At 35.7% G+C, this 24,945-nt stretch overlaps 1 long non-coding RNA gene and 1 pseudogene across 1 annotated transcript in view; both read left to right on the plus strand.

Annotated features, from left to right (window-relative positions):
- LOC143666210 (uncharacterized) overlaps positions 1 to 24,686 on the plus strand; it is a 28,434-nt gene extending 3,748 nt beyond the window's left edge. Inside the window, exons 2-3 of the long non-coding RNA XR_013167462.1 lie at positions 23,055 to 23,225; positions 24,642 to 24,686. This is a non-coding gene — a long non-coding RNA (uncharacterized LOC143666210). The remainder of the gene's footprint in view (positions 1 to 23,054; positions 23,226 to 24,641) is intronic.
- LOC143665919 (vacuolar protein sorting-associated protein 72 homolog pseudogene) lies at positions 7,077 to 9,949 on the plus strand (annotated as a pseudogene).
- Positions 24,687 to 24,945: the final 259 nt, after the last annotated feature.

Here is a 24,945-nt window from a genome sequence, read left to right on the forward strand (position 1 = left end):
AGCAAAGGAGATCCTTGTTGTACAGTAGTAGAAACCTTAGCTGAATTGACTCCTGTGATTATGTCAAATAATGAACTTAGGTATTTGATATTTCTATGTAAAGTGTTGAGGGCAGAGCCTGGTTTCTTCTTGTTCCTTATTATGAAAGGTGAGAAGGAAGAGGTATATTGAAGAAAGAACTAAGTCAAAAAAGAACCAAGACTTGATGATTTGGCAAATTCTCAGACTACCTAGATTGCAGGAGACGCTATGCTCTCCTCTCTCCAGGTGAAGCATAATGTCTTTCCACTTTGGCAATATTGACAGGTTTTATCAATTCTTTGTATTTGAAAACCCAGCTACACATATTGACATGACAGATTCCCTATATTTAAATTCATGCCCTACAATAATAGTTATATTGACCCTTGCAGTTGCCAATGTTTAGCCTTGATATTTCATAGCATTAGTATTTCAAAAAAAATTGTACCTCAAAGGTAGACCAAAATGGTGTCCTATGGGCACCAATGCATTTAATGCTGCTTTAAAAATATTTCCCCATGGGGATACTTTGCAATTTCATTGACTTCAGGAAATTGAAAAGAAAACAAATCGTGGACACAGTGATATAAAAAGGCACTTAAGATGAATGGGCTAAGGGCTACTGCAAAATAAATACTTAGTAAAACTTGTTTAAAGGTATTTATTGAATGTATTGTGTTTACTATATCCATCATAAGATATTTCACAAGACTAAAAGTTGACACGTTTAAAAAGAACGGTTCAGGGAGGTGTAATGTGCCTCAGTGACAGAGTTTTCATCTGCCAAGCTGGAGACCCGGGTTCGATTCCTGGATCCTGCCCATGCCAAAAAAAAAAAAAAACCAAAAAGCTAAAAATAACAGTTCAGCCATACAAAGGTATTATGATATTTGTAAAAACAGCCATTAGAAGGATAGTTACGATGAAGTTCTCATTGAAATTTGGTTCAAAAACACTCTTAATTTCAATATTGTTTTTTTCCTTACTGGTTTAGCTCTTTTTCTCCTTCTCCACTTGTACAAGACTTCCAAGCTTTATAACTGACCACGTGAAGACAGATTCTATATATTTTCTGAGTTTTTGACTTTATTATTTTTAAAACAAAGAAACTAATACTAGCTACCACCAAGGAGGTTATTAAAAGAAAGACCAATGAGTTATTTGCAGGGGTTTTAACATTTTTAATGCTCAAAAGAAAGTAATAATAACATTGTAGGATGTTAATTATGTGCCAGGTACTGTCCTGGTATTTTATATCTATTACATCATTTGTTTCCCTCAATAATCCTCTGAGGCAAGCACTATTATTATGTATGCCTTAAAGACATAATTGAGGAATAGGGAGACTAAATAACTTGTCCAAAGTTATGCAGCTAGCACATGGCAAAAGCAAGATTCAAACTCACGCAGTCTGAATTATAAACCTGGGATATTGTTATAATAAAAAAGAAAAGATTGGTCAATTATGCAAATTAAAGAGCCACAGTTGAAACTTTGCAAACTAGTAGGTCTCAGGAATGTACATTTAAATAAGCATCTGTAGGTGATTCTAACATTTGAGGATCTCATGGAGAAATGCTAAAATCTCAAGGTAGTAAAGTTATCTTATTGAAGAAGTCCTTGGACAAGTACACACTGGTGATACCATTTTGTAACAGGCTTACATTTTCAAGGCTAGCATTTAAGGCTGCTGATAGTCTCCTGATTTCTTTGCCTGATAGTAGGTTAACTACCAAGTGATCAGTCAGTGTTGCTTGTGAGCCTGAATTTTAATGGCTTGGTTACCTAACTGAATGGTTAACTAAAAAGCAGTAGAGTGTTTTCTTTTCATTGGGTATTTACAAGAGGAAGAAGGAGGAAGAGGAGAAGGGAGAGGAGGAGGAGAAGGGATTGGGGAAAGGAGAGGAGAAGGAAGAGGGAATGAATAATACAATTCTACTGAAGCAGGTAGGGTGGGCATTGGAAATATATCCAATAAAGCTACTTATAGAAGAAAATTTTAAGGATTATTTACACTTAGGTAACTTTTCACAAATCTTCAAATACTATAAAGGTTGACTTTTTTCTGCTTCTTTTCATGGTGGGGTATACTGAAATAATTAATTAATGCATACCTTTTATAGAGAGCTGAAAGCTGTTTATCTGTTTATATATCCAGACTCTGGATTTGTAAATAAGACCTCGTATAGTTGAAGCAGCTTTCTCTCCTATATGGTTGCCTGCTATTCGAAGGGTTTCTTGCATAGCTGTGTTGAAAAAGAATTCTAAACTCCTAACCTTATTAGAGCATCACTTTTAGAGGAAGGCATTTAGTCCTAAAAACTAGAAGAATTTTTAATGTTAAAATCTAAGAGTTGTTAAACTTTAAGAGAAACAATCCAGGGTAACAGGGACTAAAACTTGTTTACCTAATAGGAATAGAGTCAAATACGTGGAAATCCATATTTGTAACTTTTCAAATGATGGTAAAGGAAATGGGAAGGAATCTTCAGTCAGTAAATTACCCTTTCCCTCTTCAAAGATTGTAATAGGTAAAGCTCTTTCTGCTTTCTATGTTATAATTTTAAATCATATTACTATGCCTTTCATTAAGCAACCTGGTAGGGGTAAGGCCTGGTGACTTTCTTTATTCTGACACAGCACACTAACTAACTGGTGATATCTGATGCCAAAAAGTGAATGACTCTTGGGAATAAGGTTAGCTCAGTGGTTGAATTCTCACCTGCCATGCGGGAGACCTGGGTTCGATTCCCAGTCCATGTACTTCCCAAAAAACAAACAAACAAGCAAAACAGACAAAAACAAACAAACAAGAATTCAACAAAAGGTGTTGAAATAATGGGATACCCACATGGAAAAATAATGAAATGTGACCCCACCAGACAACATACAAAAAAATAAATAAATAAATAAAGAGCTAATGACTGGGTCAGAAACATCTAATGAAGGAACATCGATTATATGCTTGGTTTTCATTTTGCTTCAGAAGTCAAGATGTGAATGTTTTCTTAGTGCTTTTCTGACAAGTGTGTTTCACACATTATTCTCCTTTCTGAGATAAGTGAAGCACATACATCCCCAAACAGGAAAAGGCAGCCAAGGAGACTGATATTCTTAAATGAGAGTCTCACTAGATGAGGCCAAAAGGCATAGCATGAGCACTGGTTTACAAAAAGAAACAGATTCAAGTTTCACAGTAAGTAGAACTCTGTTTTGACATAAAGAAAAAGAAAATTATGCAGAAGCAGACTTGTTGAAATTTCGTTTTATGAAAATGACAGTTATGGCTGCTGTTCTTATATTTTAAAATACTTTGTTTAAACAGTTGACGATATTACCTAAGGGAAACAGTGTCTTACCAAATCTCCCTTTGCTTTTAAAGTATTTTATTTTGATCTGATTATAAAAGTAATTCAAAGGGCCTTCCCTCTCCATTAACATGGCAGATGTGCAGAAAAACTATCCTGGTACAGAAAACTTAACATTGCTGGTTGACAAGTTATAAACATTTATAAACTTAACCAAGCTGTCTGTCCCAAAAGGACAACACACTGAGACTGGAAAGAATAAAGTAAGAATTCACGGGACAGCAAGCGCTTATTGACAATGCTCTGAGGTCATCTTGGGGGGTGAATTGTGGCTTATTGGGCAACATGCGCAGAGAATATAGGAGACAAAATTGGGATATAGATAGGAAATGGTAACATAGTAGAAAACCAGGGTATAAGAGATTTTCACACAAGCTATCTTATTTAGGTTTTAGCTCACAATGGAGCATGGGGAGAAACAAATTTCTACTGAGAATTCCTAAACATAAGTCTGTACATCTACAGTTTTGGATTTAAGATTCATACTAACACTGTGGCTTGAAAAATCTCTGGGATGACCCTTTATTTTAACACATGCAGGGGTTGGTAATGTTTCAGGAGCCTGACAGAAGCATAAATAAATCCCCACTGGGGGAATCCACTTTACAAACAGCTTTTAAGAATTTCTATAGATAAAGTCCTAAGAAAAGTGGGCCTGAATTAAGAAAACTCACCAAATATATGGAAGAAGAAGTCACTATAAGTGACAGAAAGCAGAATTAAACTGGAAGTCAAATCTGCTAGGACTACATGTGTAGGAACCCCTCAACACAAAATATAAAATAAATATGTTTAATCTATTTAAAAAATTAAATGGAGAATTCATAGTATAATGCAGAATATAAGTTTGACCACTTTGAAACTGTAACCAAAGAGAACTTCCAGAAATGAAAAATATGATAATTGAAAACGAAATACCATGGATGAATTAAATAGCAGATTAAACTGGCAGATTAGTGAAAATCATTGGACTGGAGAATATATCTGAAGAAATAACTCAATTCAGATAGCGGTGGATGAAAATATGAAGGAATGCTTAAGATGCATGAAAAATTCTGTAGGGATTTTGTGGAAAGGCAATATTCAAAGAAATAAAGGCAAAAGTTTTCCAGAATTTATATCAATTGTCCATTCTCTGCCAACTCATTAGCCTAATAATTCCCAAGAGGGATGAATTAAAAAGAAAATCCTCTCACAAATGCATTTGTTAGAATAACCAAACCAAAGACAAATAGATTTCAAAAGCATCCAGAAAATAATTCCATATCACCACAATGGAATACCAATGAGATCATTTGCCAACTTTGCTATCTTCTTAACAGAAACAATCGAAGGTAGAAGAAAATAGATTATTATGGTCAAATGGCTGGAAAGTGTTGAGAGAAACATAACTGTAGAGTTAGAATTGTACTTTCAGCAAAACCGTCTTTCAAGAATTAGAAGGCTGCTGGGAGGAGGCGATCTTAGAAATTTAACTACCAATATACCCTCACTACAATAATTTCTAAAATGTACTACAGAAAAAGGACAGTATTTCCAGATGAAAGATGTGAAAGCTAAGAAATGATAGTAAGTGGAGAAAATAACAAATACGTAACATGATTAGCCTAAATAATGAAAGGAATTGATTGGTAAACTCTGCCTATTTTTAATTTAAGAATTCGCTTTTATCAAAAACACCATAAAGAAAATAAAAAGACAAGCTACAAACCGATTGGAGAAATTTGCACTGCATAATTGGAAGCAGATGTACATCTCTGTAAATAAATCTTTGCTCCCCGCCTTTTATTTTCCTTTGATGTAGTCTCAGGAATCTAGTGCCCCAGAGAATTAGTTATTTTAGGGTTACTGATACCACTTGCAAATCGTTTTATAACAGTTTCAACAAGCATAATCTTATCAGTTTTGTGTAAAGAATGTACTAAATGTTTGCTATAATTTTTATAGATTATATGAGACCATTTTCATGAGAACCGAGTCTCAAATTATAATCCTTTCACAGATGATTCAAAATGTTTTGCATTTTTATTTGTTTATTATTATTATCATCACCACCCTGATTTTTTGAACTGTCAGTTCATATCGTTTCTCTTGGTTGAGACGTCAGTGTTTTTTCTGATTCACTTAAAGGAGCTCCTTATTTATTGAAAATATCCACCTGAGATAAAATTATAAGCCTCAAAGTTGAGTTAGTCTTGATTAAAATCATAAGAAATCATAGATAATGGAATTATAATGAGAAAGCATGAGACAGAATAAAGTTCGAGTGCTGGGTTGATTATTGCACTTTCCAAATTAAATCCTATTTATATTTTGGCAACCATTCATTGTAGGACAAAGAAAGGACTCAGTTTGAGGACTGGCCAGATAGACTAAGGACTTACTTAAAATTGAAGTATGCATGCTCTGTTCCTTCTTACCATAATTAGAAGCACATTTTTCTTTTTAATTGACATTCAGAGAGAAGACCTTCTGAGATCCATGCGTTCACTCAAATATTTTATGGCACATCAAGCACTGTTCAACAGAATAATAAAACAAAAATCTCTGTTGTCGTGGAACTTCCTCTAGGGCCTGGCGACCTGCTATGGAGAAAAAGAAAGTGGAAAAGGATGATGGATGAGGCAATAAGGCGGGTAGTGTGACAACATGAACTTCAACCAATAGGGTTTTTCTTTTTTTAATCTGACAGGTATAAAATGTTTACCTTTCGTTATGACCGCTTGCTGAATCATGTCCCCCACGAAAAGCATGTCTTAACTCTGCCAGGCACGGAGTCCTTAAGGATTCCACACGAGATAGCAAGTTAAAGTGCAGAAACAGATTTATTAGAGGAGAGAAAAATGGGGAAGAAACAGAAGGGAGCCACCGACACAGAGGTCGGAGGAAAGTGGCTCAGGACCACACCCCCCTCTTGGGGAGTCACCCTTTTAAAAGAAAAATTGCACCCAAAAGACTGCACTAACCAAGGGACTTATTGACTTAGGCAATAATACATTGTTGACATGCCGAGGAGCTATGCAGAGTGAGCATAGGGCAGGGGAGGGCGCTGTCAGCCGAGATTATGATCACATTTCCAGGTGTCTGGGATGTCTTCATTCGTCTGGAGAATGCACCACAGGCCTGTATGGCAATTGGTTCACATCTGGATCCTTGGACCTGCCAAGGACGCTGAGGAGCGGGGACTGAAGGGGGCTCTGCATCAAGAGTTCCTTTTGCTAGACCTAACAAACCCCTGGTTGTAGGTGTGAACTCAGGGGCATTTGAAGGTTTTATTATTAATTAAGATGTGACTAAATGAATGAGGGTGAGCCTTAATCCCATGTAGCTAACATCCTCATAAACAAAGGAATTTGGACCCAGAAGAAGAAAATCCATGGGAAGAGCCTGACCTGGAATTCAGAGTAACCTGGTAGAGAAAGGAGAAGCCATTGACATGTGATGGGGAAGCCAAGGAAACCAAGATTTGCTGGCCAGCGAGAGCACTGGGGAGGCAAGCCTTCTAGTCTCTGAAGCCATGAGCTTCATGCTGTTCAGCCAAGCCATTATGTGTCACTTGTCATAGCAGCTGAGAAACTGAGACATCATGTATTAGATTGATTTTATCTTCAGGAAAACATAAGCCACTTTAGGAATTTCAAACAGAAAGTGATGCCAACAGAACGATTGAGAAGGCTCAGGGTAGGAATGTGGGAGAATGCTGTTGGCTGCAGAGATCAGAGGAAACTGACACTGATGAGGTCAGCTGTCCGCAGGATGCAAGTGGGTGATGAAAATATTACAAGCCTGTGGACTCCTGCAGGTATTTCCTGATGCCAGAGGAAGCTAGTGCATCTCCTTCTCTCTGCTATCTATGGGTCACATGAATTCAGAATCCAACCTAAACTCTGCCTGAAACTGTGGTTTCTATGCTTGCCCCCTCATATTGCAAAAGAGAATGCAGAAAGGGGCAGGAATGATACTGAGTTAAAATGAGACAATCTAGTACAACATCAAAGTTATATTTATTTATTATTGCAGCTATTGCAAACTTTTTCTTTTGGTCAATTAGTCCATTCTACTGTAAGATATTGAATTTGCTCCTTTAAGTTGTAGATAAACATGGTACTCAAGTTAATTAATCCATCATTCTATATACTGTGTAGGTTCAATTGATAGTCTGGTAGCTTTCACCCTTTTATCTTCAGTGAAATAACAGGTGTCTCCTGTAGATTTTTACCCAAAGAAATACTGAGAGCTTTCACAAAAAGATTCACTAGAAATATTTATCTTAGTATGCTCCTTACCTTTTTGATTACATTCACCATGCTTTTTGGTTAAAAGGTTTTAATGTTTAGATCCCATAACAGATACCTATTTTTATCCCTAAAGTAGTTTCAGTTCAATTTAATTTTCATTAATCTGAAATTAATTTGGTAAACGATGTGTAGTGTCCATCAAATTAATTTTTGAATTAATAATAAAATTTAAAAGTAAGCACTAATCAATGTTTGCAAGACTAGTTAAAATAGGCTCAACTAGGTTGGTCATGAATCAGCAAAATCACTTGAGAATGTATCTATGAATTACTCAAACATCATTGAAGTAAGTGTGGTTGAAAGGATGATTTCTATTTTAAATCCTGTATGCATTGTTCCTAGAAGATAACTGAATAAGCTTCAATTGAATATATGATATGATTTATGCTGCACAAAGTTTAGTAAGAATGACTCATGGAGCAGTTTTTATTTAAATGTAAAGGATGTATTTAAAAAATCCATCTAAGCAAACATGGCCAGTTCTTGTATTCGCTCTCAATATGCTGTATTAATTCACCATAAACATTTAATTAACAAATACTGAGCCATTGCTCCTAGGGGAAAAATACAAGGTCAGATTTCTGCAAGCCTCTGATGAGAATAATTTCTTTAACAGACCAATGCATTGCCTTGTTTTTGTTGAGTTTTTGTTTAAAGGCAAAAGAGGAAAATGAGTTCTACCAGATAACTTTTGGGGTTTCACAGGGGAGTCAGATGAATATCAAAGGGACCAGACAGGCACAGAAGATAAAGTGGACTCTGACTTTGACATGGACGAAGAGGATGAACCATCCAGGGATGGAGAAGCAGAAGAGCCAAGAAGGAAGCTATCAGAGCCTATCAGGAACCTCTCAAGAGCATGAGGCCTCTGAGGTCAGCTCCCTGGCTGGTAGCGCTCAGAAAATCCGCGACAAAAAGGCAGTGCTGCTGCTGGAACTACAGGATAATTGGCTCTGAAGTCGGAAGTCTACATCTGAACATATACATGACAAATATTTCTTTGGGTATAAGAAAGGCAGGTCCAGTCATGGCAGCCAAAAGGGTCCCACTGTGGGTGACCACTGACCTAGGAAGAACAGCCAAGATCATAGAGGATTTCAAACTATGCGCTCTGAAGCAATGCGCTGTTCGAGGCTGACAAAAAGAAGCAAGCTCACAAGAGGCAGACGTGCCCTGGGCCCATAACCACCTTTCATTCTGCATCAGCGGCTCATTTGTTGGGAAGCCAGGCTCCAAGAAAGAGAAGGTCAATACAGAAGGACTTGATCCAACTCCCATAGCGTCTGGGTTGGCTCTTCATGCTGGAACTGGACTGGTCATTCTCTCTACTCCTTGCTCTTACGCCCATCATCACTTTTAGTGATGATGCAACATTTAAGGAATGGTTCCCTTAGGGCAATCGCCATAGGTTCCTCTGGTCAAGAGCTCTTCCCAGTGACCCTCCACCAACCCTGTACTGGAATCCTGTTACAGGCATCCATATGCCACTGTTCAAGCCTTCAAGATTCCACCGCTGTGAAGTCAACACGAAGTACATCAGTGTCCATGGACTGCCGCCCACTGTCACAGTCCTGGGCCGTGAGCCTTGTGCCAGAAAATCATCATTAAATGAAGAAATATCCAGTCCTTAGAAACCTCTTTCTTGTCCTGATTTGGGGCTCTTGATGTTACATGCTCCATGCTGCTCCCCTCGGTTATTTCTGATCTATGCCTAGTGCTTTTCTCTTCTATATTTCATTTCCCAACTTTTCCTCTAGTTCCTGCTGGCTTTATTTTTTTTTAATCTAATAAATTGGAAAGATCCATATCTATATTTCTCTCTATATATTTTATTAGTTTAAATTTTCATTTGATTTTTGTTGATTAACGTTGAACCTCACAGCTAGCAGCACTACAACTTATGCCTGAAGGAAGCTCATCTAACACACATATTTTCTCTATAAGACCCCTGACAGCCTTCTTGCACTTAGAAACACTAGAAAGCACTTCAGCGTTACACTTGGGGGTCATTTTAAATTGTGACATCACCAGCAAAAATCATACAAATTAGAAAAAATATGGCATTGTATATACCACAAAAACCACAGCTAAACAAACAAGCAAGCAAAAAACAAAAAACACTTGTTTAATTTATGAGAGCTAAAGCAGAAGGCAGAGCATCACCTTATCTGACCTCAGCTGGGAGTGTACTCCTTAGGTGTTTCCAAAAGGTCTGCAAATAACTACAAAAGCACCCTGAGTATTGACTTTGGGATTCCAATTACATTTTTCTAGTAGGCAAATTTGCAAATGCAGAATCTATGAATAATGAGATCAACTGCATAGATAGATTGATGTACAGAAATAACTTCAATGTTAAAAGCTTTACAATAATTGAAAAAAAATCGCATAAAATCTATGGTGAAAATAGTAAATGTTTTCCTCGATAATTATAATGACTGCCTTCAGGTGTATGCAAATCTTGCACTGTCCCCTTTAAGTTAACCTCCAGCAGGAGCAACTTGACTTTGAGAGCCCGTAGAGTAGGGAATAGTGGAATTCGAAACACCAGGAAAAACCAGGGCCAATGAGAAGTTCAGAGGTTGGAAGCAATGGGAGTTGAAGCCAGAAGTTTGGAAGCTAGAGAGAGATGGTATTAGAAGCAGAGCCAGTCTGAGACGCATAATGTGGAGAGGTGAAGTTGAAGCTAAGTCAAAGACAGTTGTTTCCATATGACATATGTAATCAAGTTGGATGATTGGGGCAAAGAGAACGAGAGGACAAGAGAAAAGCTTAAAAGAAAGCTCATAATAATATTTATAAACTTTAGTTATAGTTTGATAATCTTTAGTAGCTCAGCAAATATAATTAAGAATTCCCAAACATTTGTAATCTCAGTTAGAGATCAAAGATACAAAAACCAACTGAAATTTCTAAATTATTTGTATTCCTTTTACAGAGCAAGTATTTTAGCCTACATGCCATGGAAAGTAAATAACGATATGCAGGCATTATTTTTATTATTATTATTTTTACATGGGCAGGGTCTGGGCATCACACCTGGGTCTCCGGCATGGCAGGTGAGAATTCTGCTGCTGAGCCACCATCGCACCACCTCAAAAACTTTTAATGAGTTATCTAGTGAAACTATTTATTAACTAAAATTTTAATCAAAACAGCTAATTTTACCATGGAGAGCTCCTTCATACCCTGCTCTGCTCAGGACCTCTTTCCTTGGCTTCGCATTGTCAAAGTCATGATTTACTGATCAGCCATGTTCTTGTTCTCTATGATTTCTGTGGCAACAGAAATCCCTTTTCATTGCAGGTGAGGTAAGGGATTCAGGGAGCAGCTGGGTGTGCTGACTACATATGGATGGTAGAGATTTGGGGTGAGGGGTACTTTGGTCTGGGGAGGGGAATAATGGCCATTGCAGGACAAGATTTTGTATTTAATGTCATAAATGTGGGTCTGAGAGAAAGAGAGAGAGAGAGAGAGAGAGAGAGAGAGAGAGAGAGAGAGAGAAAGGAAAAGAGAGAGAGATTTTGTAGTATTAAAGAAAGGACGATATCAATATGAGCTATATTTTAGATACCAGAGAAACAAAAGAGAGTGAAAGTGATAAAATGGATAGGCTCTTGTGGTTGTGTAAATGCAAAGCAAACAGTCTAATGTAAGGAATTCCATCCATTCTTGGTTGAGTTACAGTGCAGTAGGTTAACTTGTTAGCATATTATTAATATTATTATTTTACATTTTATTTTATTGTAATTTTTATATTCCATCTCCTGAATACTAAGACTTCTCTAATTTGGAATGCAGGCTTTTAACCCTTTTTTAGATACTTATTAAATTCCCAGTGAATTATTTGTACTTTGCATTGAGCTGCTCAGTTACTTTCAAACACTTTTTTTCTTGTGAGCTCTTATTTAGAATTATTTCATGGTTAGCTGCTTGTGTAGAGCAAGCACACCAATTTGAAAATTAGATCTGTTGCCAATTCACTAACTGCTAGCAAATTATAATCTCTCTGGCATCCAATGTGCTAACTTTAAAAAATTTATGTTTATTGAAAAACCTCCACACACGTACAGTCCAACCATGTTATACCAACAGTGGCTCACAATATCATCACATAGTTGTATATTTATCACCATTTGCATCTCTCCAGAAAAAGAAGTAAAAAGAAAAAGAAAGAATTTATAAAACATTCCATACCCCTTACCTCTCCCCTCTCGCTGACCACCAGTATTTCAATCTACTCAATTTTTACCCTTTATCCCCCTCTATTAGTTATTAATTTTTATCCTTATTTTTTTTACTCATTTGTCCATACCCTGGATAAAACGAGCATCAGACACAAGGTTTTCACAATCATATGGTCACATTGTAAAAGCTATATAATCATCTTCAAGAATCGATACTAGTAGAGTACAGTTCAACAGTTTCAGATACTTCCCTTCAGCCTCTCCAATATACCATAAACTAAAAAGGGATATCTATATAATGTGTGAGAATAACTTCCAGGATAACCTCTCGACTCTGTTGAAATCTCTCAACCACTGAGACTTTATTTTGTCTCATTTCCCTCCCCTCCCTTTTGGTCAAGAAGACTTTCTTATTCCCATGATATCAGGTTCCAGCTCATCCCCAGGAGTCAGGTCCCACATTGCCAAGGAGATTTGTACCCCTTGGAGTCATGGCCCACGCAAGGGGGGAGGATGATGAGTTCACCTGCTGAGTTGGCTTGAGAGAGAGAGAGGCCATATCGGAGCAGCAAAAGGGGTTCCCTGGGGTAATTCATAGACCTTAATTATCAGTAGGTTTAGCTTCTCCTTTGCAGAAATAAGCTTCATAGGGACAAGCCCCAAGGTTGAAGGCTCAGCCTATTGAATTGGTTGTCCCCGCTGCTTGTGAGAATATCAGAAATTCCCCAGATGGGGAAGTTGAATATCTACTTCTTTTGTCCGCAGTACCCCAAGAGGACTTAACAAATACTTTCTTATTCTCTGCCCAAATTACTCTGGGATATATTGGAGCATCACACTAACCTGTACAAACTAACATAATCTCAAGATTTCATGTAATTATGGCATTCAAATAAATTGACCATACAAGTTAAATTAGGAAATGCGCTATCTAAAATATAAATTTTTGCACCAAATAAACCTCTTTCTCTTTGGTCTCACACAGAAGTTGAAGTTTGAAACTATGGGCCGTATACTCCCTTAAAACTCATCAATGTGCTAACTTTTAATTTGGGGGGAATGGGCTCTGAAGTGAATAGCTGAATCATCTCTTTAGCTTATCCTGGATACACATTTTTAGTATATGAGTAACGCAGGCACATTTAGGGGATTTGGTAAAATTCAGTTAAAGAATATTAACTTTCATTTTCCTCCTTAGTGTTAATAATAGAGAAAGAATTGTCTATTAAGTGGAAATTAAAAATTGTATGTTCACATATCTATAATTTAACCTTGATTAAAATTAGGTTCAAAAGAGCAAAACTTCAAAAAAGGAAACCTTTAATAGACAAAAAACAGTTATTAATGCTAGTTCTTTCAGAACTTGCAAAGCAAAGTACTGGATAAACATTATCCTTTGTTAAGCTAGAACATATTTGTATACCAGTGTTCATTAACTTCAGTTTAATTCATATTTATTCTGTATTTTATGTCAAAAAGATGTTTCATTTTAATTATATTTCCTAAAAGGGACAAAAAAAGTTCCTATTATATGAAATATTAGTTTCAAAATTTTCAAGGATTATTCAGTTATAAATTTGAGAATAGGAATTTTTTGGTAGCATACTTTATCTGTTCACTTGCAGTTATAAATCATGTTTGTCATGAGAAATAAATTTTATTCACTAACTTTGTGATAATTAACATGCTGATTGTTAACTATCTAGCTTGAATTAATTCAAACAGCAAGAAAAGTCTGTACAGAGACATTTAAATTAGAAAAATATTTAACAATAATATTCCTTGTAAAAAAGGGAGTTTTATAAGAAAATAAATGTGACTCTGTTTGATGAATACAATGAAATATTAGGATCTCAATTTCCATAACAGTTTGAAAGTATGATTTGGGAACAGTTAAGGAATGATGGTGCAATCTTTCCAGGTGTAGGTAATTCTTTATCCAATGGATATTCTTTATTTTGACAGCTCAGGATAATTCTCTGGGCACTTTCTCTAATCCTCCTCTTTCAGAAGGGAATGACCAGTTTAAAAAAGCAGCGATTATTATGAATGCTAGGTAATTCAAGAAGAGGAATGTTTTACATTCAATTTTGTACTTCCTATAAAAATACTATACTTCAATAAAAGAACAGATGCTAGCTATTAACTTAAGTGAGTAAAACATTAAGTAAAATAGGCTCCATAATTTACTCTAAATTTTTATTTTCAGTCTTTCAATGTAAACTTTATTTTCAGATTTTGCTTATTTTAAACCTTGGGTTTAGTTCATAACTAGTTGAAGTGAAACTTTCTAAGTCATTAAACCTCTTTGCATTTCCTTAAGGCTAATCAGAATCTCTTAGTAAATTTAATAATCATGCAAAGTCTTGAAACTCATCTTCTGCTTACATTTATTTTTTTGCTTTTTTGGGGGGAGTGCATGGTCCAGGAATCGAACTGGGGTCTCCCGCATGGAAGGTGAGCATTCTACCACTGAACCAGCCGTGTGGCCTGCTTATGTTTTAACATAAGTAAGGAAAATAGTATTATTTCAGGAAAGACTTTAACTTATCTACCTAATTTTGGGTCTCCACATGTTCTCTCCACCTACAGCCAGAAATTGATAGTGAAAAATAAAGATATCTATGTAAGTGCCTATGATGATTGTAAGAGGTTTGTGTGGGTTCTTGGTACTGAACTTATTTTATTTTATTTTTTATTGCATGGGCAGGCACCAGGAATCAAACCCAGGTCTCTGGCATGGCAGGTGAGAACTCTGTCACTGAGCCACCGTGGCCAGCCCCTGAACTTATTTTTGTGATGGTAAAGCAAGTATCAGAATACTTCATTTCTTTCTTTCTTTCTTTCTTTCTTTCTTTCTTTCTTTCTTTCTTCCTTCCTTCCTTCCTTCCTTCCTTCCTTCCTTCCTTCCTTCCTTCCTTCCTTCCTTCCTTCCTTCCTTCCTTCCTTCCTTCCTTCCTTCCTTCCTTCCTTCCTTCCTTCCTTCCTTCCTTCCTTCCTTCCTTCCTTCCTTCCTTCCTTCCTTCCTTCCTTCCTTCCTTCCTTCCTTCCTTCCTTCCTTCCTTCCTTCCTTCCTTCCTTCCTTCCTTCCTTCCATCCTTCCATCCTTCCTTCCTTCCTTCCTTCCTTCCTTCCTTCCTTCCTTCTCTCTCTCTCTCTCTCTCTCTCTCTCTCTTTCTTTCTTTCTTTCTTTTTTAGTGCATAGAACCCGAATCCATAATAAAAGACAAAGTTTCCTCATTCTGACATGTAAAGGAGAGATCACAATTATCTAAATGCTTAGGCAGTACCGATTGTAAAACTGAGTAATCCCAAACATGTGTTTTAGTCAACTAAATTTAAACAGATGAGCATTATCACCCTTAAGATAATTGGGTATCTCCTTTAGATCCACCTTTTCTTTAAATATTAAAAAGAGAAAAAGCGTGGGACACGGTGGCTCAGTGGCAGGGTTCTCGCCACTGGATTCGATTCCCGGTGCCTGCCCACGACAAAGAAAAAAAAATAAAGAGAAAAAGCTACTTGTCACTTGACCTCTTCTTGTTGATTTCTAGCTTAATTTTATGGTAGTCTGAGAAGCCACACCCTATAATTTCTAGCTTTTAAAACTTGTACCTATGTGTTGTAAAGCCTAGAAGGTGATCTGTCTTGGTGAATGTTCCATGTGGGCTTGAGAAGATCGTGCATTTTGTTTTTGTTGAATGGCAGATTCTATAAATGTCAATTAGTTCAAATGGATCCATAGTGCTATCAGGTGATCCTCTTCTTAAGCTAACTTTATTCACTCTCCCTCACATCTCACGCTACCTAAAGAAAGGTACTATAGAATCTAAATCTATAGACTGCATTCTCTCACTTATCTACTGAGAATAGCTGCAGCTGTCAAGAAATGGGCAATTTTATGGAAAGTCCACTTTGCTTGAAGTTTGGGTGAAGACCTTCAAGCTATTTTGTCCTACACATATTAACGACTATGCCATTTGCAAGATTTATGATGTTATAAAGTCATCCCTTCATTTTGTGTTGCACACAGGAAGTGGAAAGAAAACCTATTCTTTATCTTTTTCATTTTCTCTGAGCTCAGTTTGCCCTTTCGTTGCAAAGATCAATGTCTTCCCAGGAAGTCTAATCTCACAGGGTATATAATGATATAAAAGAAATTAATTAGCTTCACATCAACAAGGGAGATGGAATTAACAAAATTATTCAAAAGATCCATTTTTTGCTCAAAAATAAATATACTACTTATTAAAATAGATTTATTATTAAAAAATAAGTATTCGTCGGAAAAACTGGTCAATAACATTTCAAAGTGGCTTGTTTAAATTAGTAGTAAAATTTATGATGATGTTAAATCTTGGCCCCAAGCTTTATTTTTCAGCATAGTTTGATTTTTGTACTATCTAAAATAAAATAAGTTCTTTATATATGTCTTTTAGGTAGAAAGTTCTGGCTTTAAAAAACTGTGAAACTGTAAGTAGCCAAACTGAACCACAGGGATCTTGATAAAAGCATTCATCTTTATTGAATTTTAATTTATTCTCATGCTTCCACTATTATTGGTCTATTAATTCATTCATTGATATAGGCATTTATTTATAAAATTGCATCACATCTGGAGATCTTCAAACAGTATAAATAAATCTATTAAGGATACTTTCCTCATGATGGACAAGTCAATCTTTCTTCTACAAACCACACATAATAAAAGTTTTTTGGAGTCACAGCTCTTTCTTTCTGAGGCGTGTGTATGTATAGACATATATATGATATTATATAGTATAATATATAATTCTCCATAATATATGTAATTCCAGAATGTTGTATACTTATATATTTAAATTGATATATTCAACGAGTTACAATGTTTTATTCACTTAAGGCAAACAATTCACAAGGACTTCTATTTAATTAGCTCCTTCTCCAAGTGAGTATTAAAATTCTCCAAAGTGGGTGGGCCATGGTGGCTTAGCAGGCAGAGCGTTCGCCTGCCATGCCAGAGACCTGTGTTCGAGTCTCGGTGCCTGCCCATGCAAAAAAAAAACAACAATAAAATTCTCCAAAGCTTTATTAAAATGTTCATTATCCACCAATTATTTAGTTTATTTCTGCAACTTTATTTGAAGTAATAATCATTTTCCCCGGTTACGATCATTCCCGATAGTTTTCTTAATAGTTCTTGCTTAAAAGCATATTTCCTCAATGTATTACCAGGAAGCCAGACTAATGTTTTATTTCTTTCACACTGTTTGCTTTTTAGGACAGCAACATTTTCCTCTACACTTAAAATAGTAGTCATATTCAAACAGTTGATATTGGAGTCAGAGCTATGGTAAATTGGCCTTTTGTATTATGTGAATTTTTGAAACCTCTGCTCTTCAACTTTTAGGTAATTATATAAACGCTTTTAAATATAGAACAAATTTTATATGCTAGCGAGTATATTAGTCAGGGTTCTCTAGGGAAACAGAACTGACAGAAGATATCTGTAAATATTATGAGATTTTGATAAGAATTGCCTCAAGCAACCGTGGGAGTTGGAAAAGTCCAAATTCTGTAAGGCAGGCTGCAAACTGGGTACTCCACTGAAGATTTTCGATGAATTCCCCAGGAGAAGTTGGCTGGTTGAAGCAGAGGTGAAATTCTCTCTTCTGACTGCTGAAATACTCACTTCTCTCTTTAAGGCCTTCAGTTGTTTGGACAAGACTTCTTTCATTGTTGAAAGCAATCTCCTCAGTGGATTGTAGATGTCATCAGCCTTAAATGGCCAGCATCAATGGATTGAGAGAGCCTTCTTGACCAAAAGTGGGAAGAGAGAAATGAGACAAAATAAAATTTCAGTGGCTGAGAGATTTCAAACAGAGTTGAGAGGTTATCCTAGAGGTTATTCTTAATGCATTATATAGATATCCCCTTTTTAGTTTATGGTGTACTAAAGTGGCTAAAGGGAAGTACCTGAAACTGTAGAGCTGTGTTCCAGTAACCTTGATTCTTAAAGATGATTGTATAATGATATAGCTTTTGCAATGTGACTGTGTGATTGTGAAAACCTTGTGTCTGATGCTCCTTTTATCTATGATGCGGACAGATAAGTAAAAAATAAATGAATAATAGGGGGAACAAATGTTAAAATAAATTGAGTAGATCAAAATTCTGGTGATCAATGAAAGGGGTGTTAAGGGGTATAGGGAAAAAAATAGGGGGAACAAAGGTTAAAATATATTGGGTGCATGGAAATACTAGTGGTCAATGAGAGGGAGGAGTGAGGGGTATGGTATGTACGAGTTTTTTCTATTTTCTTTTTATTTCTTTGGAGTGATGCAAACATTCTAAGAAATGATCATGGTGATGAATATACAACTATGTGATGAAATTGTGAACCATTGATTGTGCACCAGATGTGGAATGCTCACATATTGAGAATGTTCATGTTTGTGTGTTGTTTTGTTTTGTCAATAATAAAAAAAAAAAAAAGACATAAAGGGATGGTGCAAGGTCCTGACCCAGAGGAATTTTCAATGTTCTTGGAACAAAACGTACTACTGTGCAATGATTTTAAAACACTTATACAATAGCATGTGTGTCAAGTAGTAGCTTGATGCTAAACAGGAAATGAAGTGCATTTGTGAAACACTCTAGATGTATCAAGTCTCTTAACATTAGAAACTTGTCATTTTTGAATTCATGTCTACTTACAAAAAAATTTTTAGATAACCATTTTGTGCCTGTCCTAACATATACAAATAAAAGGAAAAGAAAAAAAAAAGATCAAGGCTGTGACTTTCCTTTACAACAGTTTCCAAGGGATATTGTTGGGAATAGAATGAAAGAGTTGAGCAGCAGGAATAATTAAAATTTTAAGCAGAAGAAAATTTATAATCTTTTGTATTATCCAGATTCCTGCCCACATTTAGAAAATGTGACAACTGCTAAATAACAATGTTAATTCATGATCCAAGAGTATCGATCTATTTTCTACTAATATTAATGCAAAAATAAGATGTACACAGATACTGAAAGTAGATCATATATACTAGTCTAGGCTTAGTCATATACAAGATTTGAGGCACTATATTTTAAGTAGGTGAGATCTTTTTCTGACAATGTTTCTAACTTAATTATTGGAAATAAATGCAAGATATTTTAATAGTACAATCTTCAAACATCAACCTAATATTTATTTATGTATTGATGGAAAATATCATGGGAAATTATTTTGTAAACAGACCTTAACCATCTTGGTCATACACAACTTGTAGATTCTTTTAAAAAGTTGGTGAGGGCTAGGCACTTTTTTGCAACCTTACCATAAGTTATAATGAAATCAATCTCACCCAAATTCTGTCACACAAACATTTAATGTGTGTAAATGTCACACAGACATTTATTAAACAAAGATCTATTAACAAGCAGGCACAAAGCAGATTTTATGAAGTTTTATGTATGTTCGATGAAATTCCAGCTGTCTTTCCTCCTAGGAAATAACAATCACAGCGTATATGACAGGTTCATCAGAGGCAGATGTAAAAATATTCTAGAGCTAGGATTCTGTTTTCCTCCGTCAGCATCCAGCTACTCACGTTCAATGCTTGAAAATCATTTTGGTATTAGATTTCAAGCATCACCCAAGAGTCTAGGACAAGGGTGGAGAGCATTTCTATATTTTAGCCCTAAAATACGTATATAGTTCATAAAATCACATGCTACTGATTTTGCCTCTGAGAGTCCGTTTCTCACACTCATTATGCAAACTGATAAGTAAGAGAACACAAGTACAGGTTTCCTTGGAGAATATCACTTTGTCTGGGACAGTCCATGCTTATGCATGTTACATCTGGATTAATATTAGTCCAGATTTCTCACTTTTTTAGTTAAATATTATTATTAACAGTTTCATTAAAATAATTGAGGATGGGTTTACGAGTCCTCTACTTTGTGATTAAAGCTTCTACCGTGCCATCTTAAAGTTTTGTGTGTTCAACGACAGTAAAAATACTTCATTTTAACATGTGGATGAATCTGAAAGACAAACAGTGATCACCCATCTCTCTTTTAAAAGGCAATATAATCAACATCTACTTATCACGGAAACTATCAAGAACATTGGCTGGTGCAGATGTGTGCCCACAATAAATTGACCCCACAAATAAGATTCAGGCAATTTCATAAAAAAATAGTAATACTATATTTAAAAATGCCAAGTAGCATAATTATAGAAATAGACATGAGCAAGAAACTGACAAAGATTGTGAACATGTACCACTTATCTTCATATTGCTTTGCTGTTTTTAAATAGACTTTTATTTTAAAATTGTTTTAGCATTACAAAAAAATTGCAAAGATAGTACCAAAAAATTGCAAAAATAGTACACAGAGTTCCCATATACCCCATACCCAGTTTTTCCCATGGTTAGCATCCTTTTAAACATTTTATAAGTTGTAGATTTACAGGAAAATCATAGAGTTGCCATTTACCACCCCTATTATTAATACCTTGCATTAGTGATACATTTGTTACAATTGATGAAAGAATACCATTATAACTATACTATTAACTGTTCTTTTATTATATCATCATGTTAAATTGTTACAATTAATAAAATTAGTATCAATATGTTATTATTAAAGTCCATAGTTAATTCATATTAATTTAGTTTGTACCTCATGCCTCTTTTCTTCTCAGGATTCCAGCCATGGTTTTCTTTGGTCTATAGTTTGTCTTGCAATGTTTTTATCTCATTTTGGAATTACAGTAATGCTGACCTCATAAAATGAGTTAGGAAGTGTTTCTTCTGCTTCCATTTTTTTTAAAAGAGACTGTGGAGAATTGGTATCATTTCTCCCTTAAATGTTTGGTAGACTTTACCAGTGAAACCATCTGGGTTTGTACTTTTTTTTGGAAGATCACTAATTATTTATCACATTTCTTTAATAGATATAGATTATCTGTGTCTCTGTATGTCAGCTTTGTTAGTTTCAGTCTTTCAAGGGATTCATCCATTTCATGCTGATGAAATTTTCATATCTAATAAAAATTAGAATCCTTTGAAATCCATAGAATCAATAGTGATGACCCACTTTCTTTCCAATAAAAGTATTGTGACTTCTCTCTCTATTTCTTGGAATGCCTAGCCATGGGTTAATCAATTTTATTGATGTTTTAAACAGACTGGCTTTTAAATAAATTCACTGAATTCCTCTTTTATTTTACTATTATTAATTTCATTGATTTCGGCACTCATTTTTTTTCCCGCTCGATTTAAGCTTAAATTATTCTTTCCTTAGTTTACTAAGGCAAGAGTGTTTAACTTTTCTAAAATATGAATTTACTGCCATACATTTCCTTCCAGCAACTGCTTTCATTGCAACCCACACATTTTGATAAGTTGAATTTTCATTTTCATATAGTTTAAAATGCTTTCAAATTTCACTTAAGACTTCTCCTTGGACCCGTGCAAATGTACTGTTTAGAGTCCAAATATTTGGATATTTTTTGCTATCTTTCTGTTGTTGATTTCTAGCTTAATTTTACTGTAGTCTGAGAAGTCACACCCTATAATTTCTAACTTGTAAAATTTGTTACCGTGTGTAAAGCCTAGAATATGATCTGTCTTGGTAAATGTTCCATGTGGGCTTGAGAAGATTGCGCATTTTGTTTTTGTTGAATGCCATATTCTGTAAATGTCAATTAATTCAAATGGATCCATAGTGTTATCAGGTGAACTGTAACTCACTTTTTCTGCCAGCTTAATCTATCAATTACTGAAAGAGAAGAGTCAACGTTTCCAACTATAGTAGCAGATTTATCGATATCTCCTTACACTTCCATCAGTTTTTGCATCATATATTTTGGCACTCTATTGTTTGCTGCATTCACCTTTAGGTGAATCTCCTTACTCTTTTTTTTATACTTGTTACCACTTGTATCTTTGTACATTGTATGTCCAAAACAATAGACTTATCATTAGTCTTTATGTATATGAATTTTAGCACCTGTAGGAAGTAAGAAGTAGATTTACATACCAAGCAATACAATACAATAATACTTACATTTATTATTACCCAGTTGGTTACCTTTTTTTCATAGATCTTTATTTCTGTTTGCCACATTGAACTACTGTCTAGTATCCTTTCCCTTCAGGCTAATGAACTCCCTTTAGTGTTGTCTGTAGGACAGGTCTAGTGGTGATGAACTCCCTCAGCTTTTGTTACCTGCGAATGTCTTAATCTCTCCCTCAATTTTGAAAGACAGTGTCATTGGATATAAAATTATTAGTTGGCAGTTGTCTTCTTTGAGCATTTTAAGTATCTCAATGAACTGCTTTCTCGCCTCCATGGTTTCTGATGAGAAATTCACCCTCAATCTAATTGGAGCATGCTTGTACATAACAAATTGTTTTTCTCTTTCAGCTTTTAAAACTCTTTCCTTATGCTTTGCATTCAATAGTATGAACAATATATGATGGGATGTATTTTCCTTCATGTTTATCCTTTATTTGGTGTTCTCTTGGCATCTTGGGTGTGCATATGCACATCTTTTACTACATTTTGGAAGTTCTCTGTCATTAATTATTTGAATATTCCTTCTGCCTGTTCTGCTTTTTCTTCTGCTTCTTGAACTCCATTAATATATATATTGGTATGCTTGAGGTTGTCCCATAGGTGCCTTAGGCTGTTTTCTCTTTTAATAATTCTTCTACCTTTCAACTACTAAAGCTAACTTATTTCAAGAATCTTGTCTTCAAGTTCACTGATTCTTTCTTCAGCCAGCTCTAATCTGCTCTTGAAATGCTGCTGGGAATTTTTCATTTCAGTTATTGTGGTCTTCAATTCTAAAAGTTTTGCTTGGTACCTTTTTACAATTTCTGTCTCTTTACTAAGACTCTTGTATTGTTCCATCATTATTTTTCTGATATCCTTCCGTTCTTTCCCTGTATTTTTCTTTATCTCCTTGAGAAGTTCTAAGACCATTTTTTTTAAAGGTTTTGTTTGGTATGTCCACCTTCTGGTCTTCTTCACTGGTATTTTCTGGATATTTATCCTTTTCCTGTGAATGGGATTTCTTGTTTCCTTGTTTGTCTTGTATACTTTTGTTGCACACTGTATATTTTAATTAGGAAAAAAAAAGTTAACTCTGGGATTTATTGCCTGAGATGTCTGTTTCTTGATTTTGTGACCAGCTTCTTCCATGGCTCCCCAAAGCTGAGCTTTGTTGGTCTGCCCAGTAAATGCAGCCTTTCAACTAATTGTCCCCCAGAGCCCTGGGGAGGCACAGCATAGATTAAGTTTCTACCACCATCATCCCTGTCCATGGCAGTTTGAGACAATGGATGGATCTGTCTTTGTCCGAGGTAAGTTGAAACAATGGGTGCCCTTAGAGCTGGGCCCTCAGTAATCCAAGGTCACTAATCAAAAGCTGTGATCAATGATCAGCCATGCCCACCCCTGGTCTTGGAAAAGAGAATTTTTACATCCCTTCTGTCCCAGTGAGCCAAGTAGGGACTGGACCTCATGATGGCTTGCCATAGGAATGGGGTGGGATGCCAGTAGGTCAAGCTTGGAAATAGCAATTTTCTATTCTTTACTGTAATTTATAAAGCTCTTCCTCCTGCATTTCATTGGATGTTAGACACTGTTCTTCTGGCTTCCAGAGTTTCAAAATGTTGTTTCAGGCAATTCCTGCCTATTTAATAGTTGTTCTGGTAGGATAGAGTCCTGGAGCTCCCTAGTCCACCATTTTCCCACAATCCACCAAGAGTATAAGTGTTTATTCAACACTGAAAGAACTTTATAATACCTTTAATAAACTAAGTCACTTGAATTTATTAAGGAAAACTAAAAACCCTGTAGAATATCTCCCTTGTCTGCTTTGCTGATTTGGTATGTGGGATATAGCTACTCATTGACTACAGAATCGTGCTGGTTGCATGACACTGTCTTAGATAGTTTCCTCCTAGAAAACAGCACCTACTGCTCACCTACTGGGCCTGGAGAAAAGGTGAGCATCAGTGCCTTTTCTGTGTGTCATGGAGGGAGGACACGAAGACTACCAGGTAAAGGCAAAAGATCAAAACTTCAGGTCACTAGGTTAAGAAATACTTAACCTAGTAAGACTAAAGCAATTTAGATTTCAGCACAAAGAGGAAATGCATTTTATATCATCATTGACGTTAATCCTACCTCTATAGATTAATATTATCAATTTGGAGGGGGGTCCAGGGTGAGTTTGGAGTATTACACCTTTGTTCTTGTATTATTCTGGTCAGATAGTTGTTCTCATGTTTAACCCATATGTATTTAGCTCTTTTTAGGTTTAATAAACTATCTGACAATAAGATCAAATTACAATTGGATGTTTTCACTCTACTGAATTATGTGCTATTAGGCTTAAAATAAATGAATCTACGGAGGGCATATTTAGAAGATCACTATAACAGTTAGTGACATTTTATAATATGTAATTGAGTCATTTGTTGTAGAAACTGAAAAACAACTTGTGTGATTTTCCATAATATGCTCACTGTAATTTTCTTAGTTTAATAGTCACTGAAACCCAAGCTCAGATTTGGTCTCATTTTGCTTTCTAAGTTACCGAGGTGACCATATTGAATGTTTATAATACAAGGTGCTCATTCTTCATGGATAAATCACTAAACTGATGTTTTTCTACCAAGAAGTAAGTAGGATACCTGTCAAAATGATCCAGGACAATTTTTCAAATATCATTTTCCATGTTTTTCTTCTTCTTCTCCTTAATCTCTGACCAGATTGGAATCCAGCCTGAAGAATAAATGATAATTTCTGAAGGTAAGGCGTTGGGAAGTGATGGTGGGGAGAGTTGGGTTGCATGGTGGATAGTTGGTGATGGGGTAGGTGAGAACAGGCTTATATTTTCAAAAAGTATGCCAGATAGATATGTGCCAACCCTGAGGTTGAGAAGCCTAATGTAGATTATTACATTTCAGCCTCACTGAAAATGGAATTGACTATTATCATCATTTTCAGCAATTCTTCTACCTTCCTATGGATCTAACCATACAAAATTCATAGACTATATCTAAGAAGTGACTT

Source organism: Tamandua tetradactyla, chromosome 22 (assembly GCF_023851605.1).
Source record: "Tamandua tetradactyla isolate mTamTet1 chromosome 22, mTamTet1.pri, whole genome shotgun sequence".
Lineage (NCBI taxonomy): Eukaryota > Metazoa > Chordata > Mammalia > Pilosa > Myrmecophagidae > Tamandua > Tamandua tetradactyla.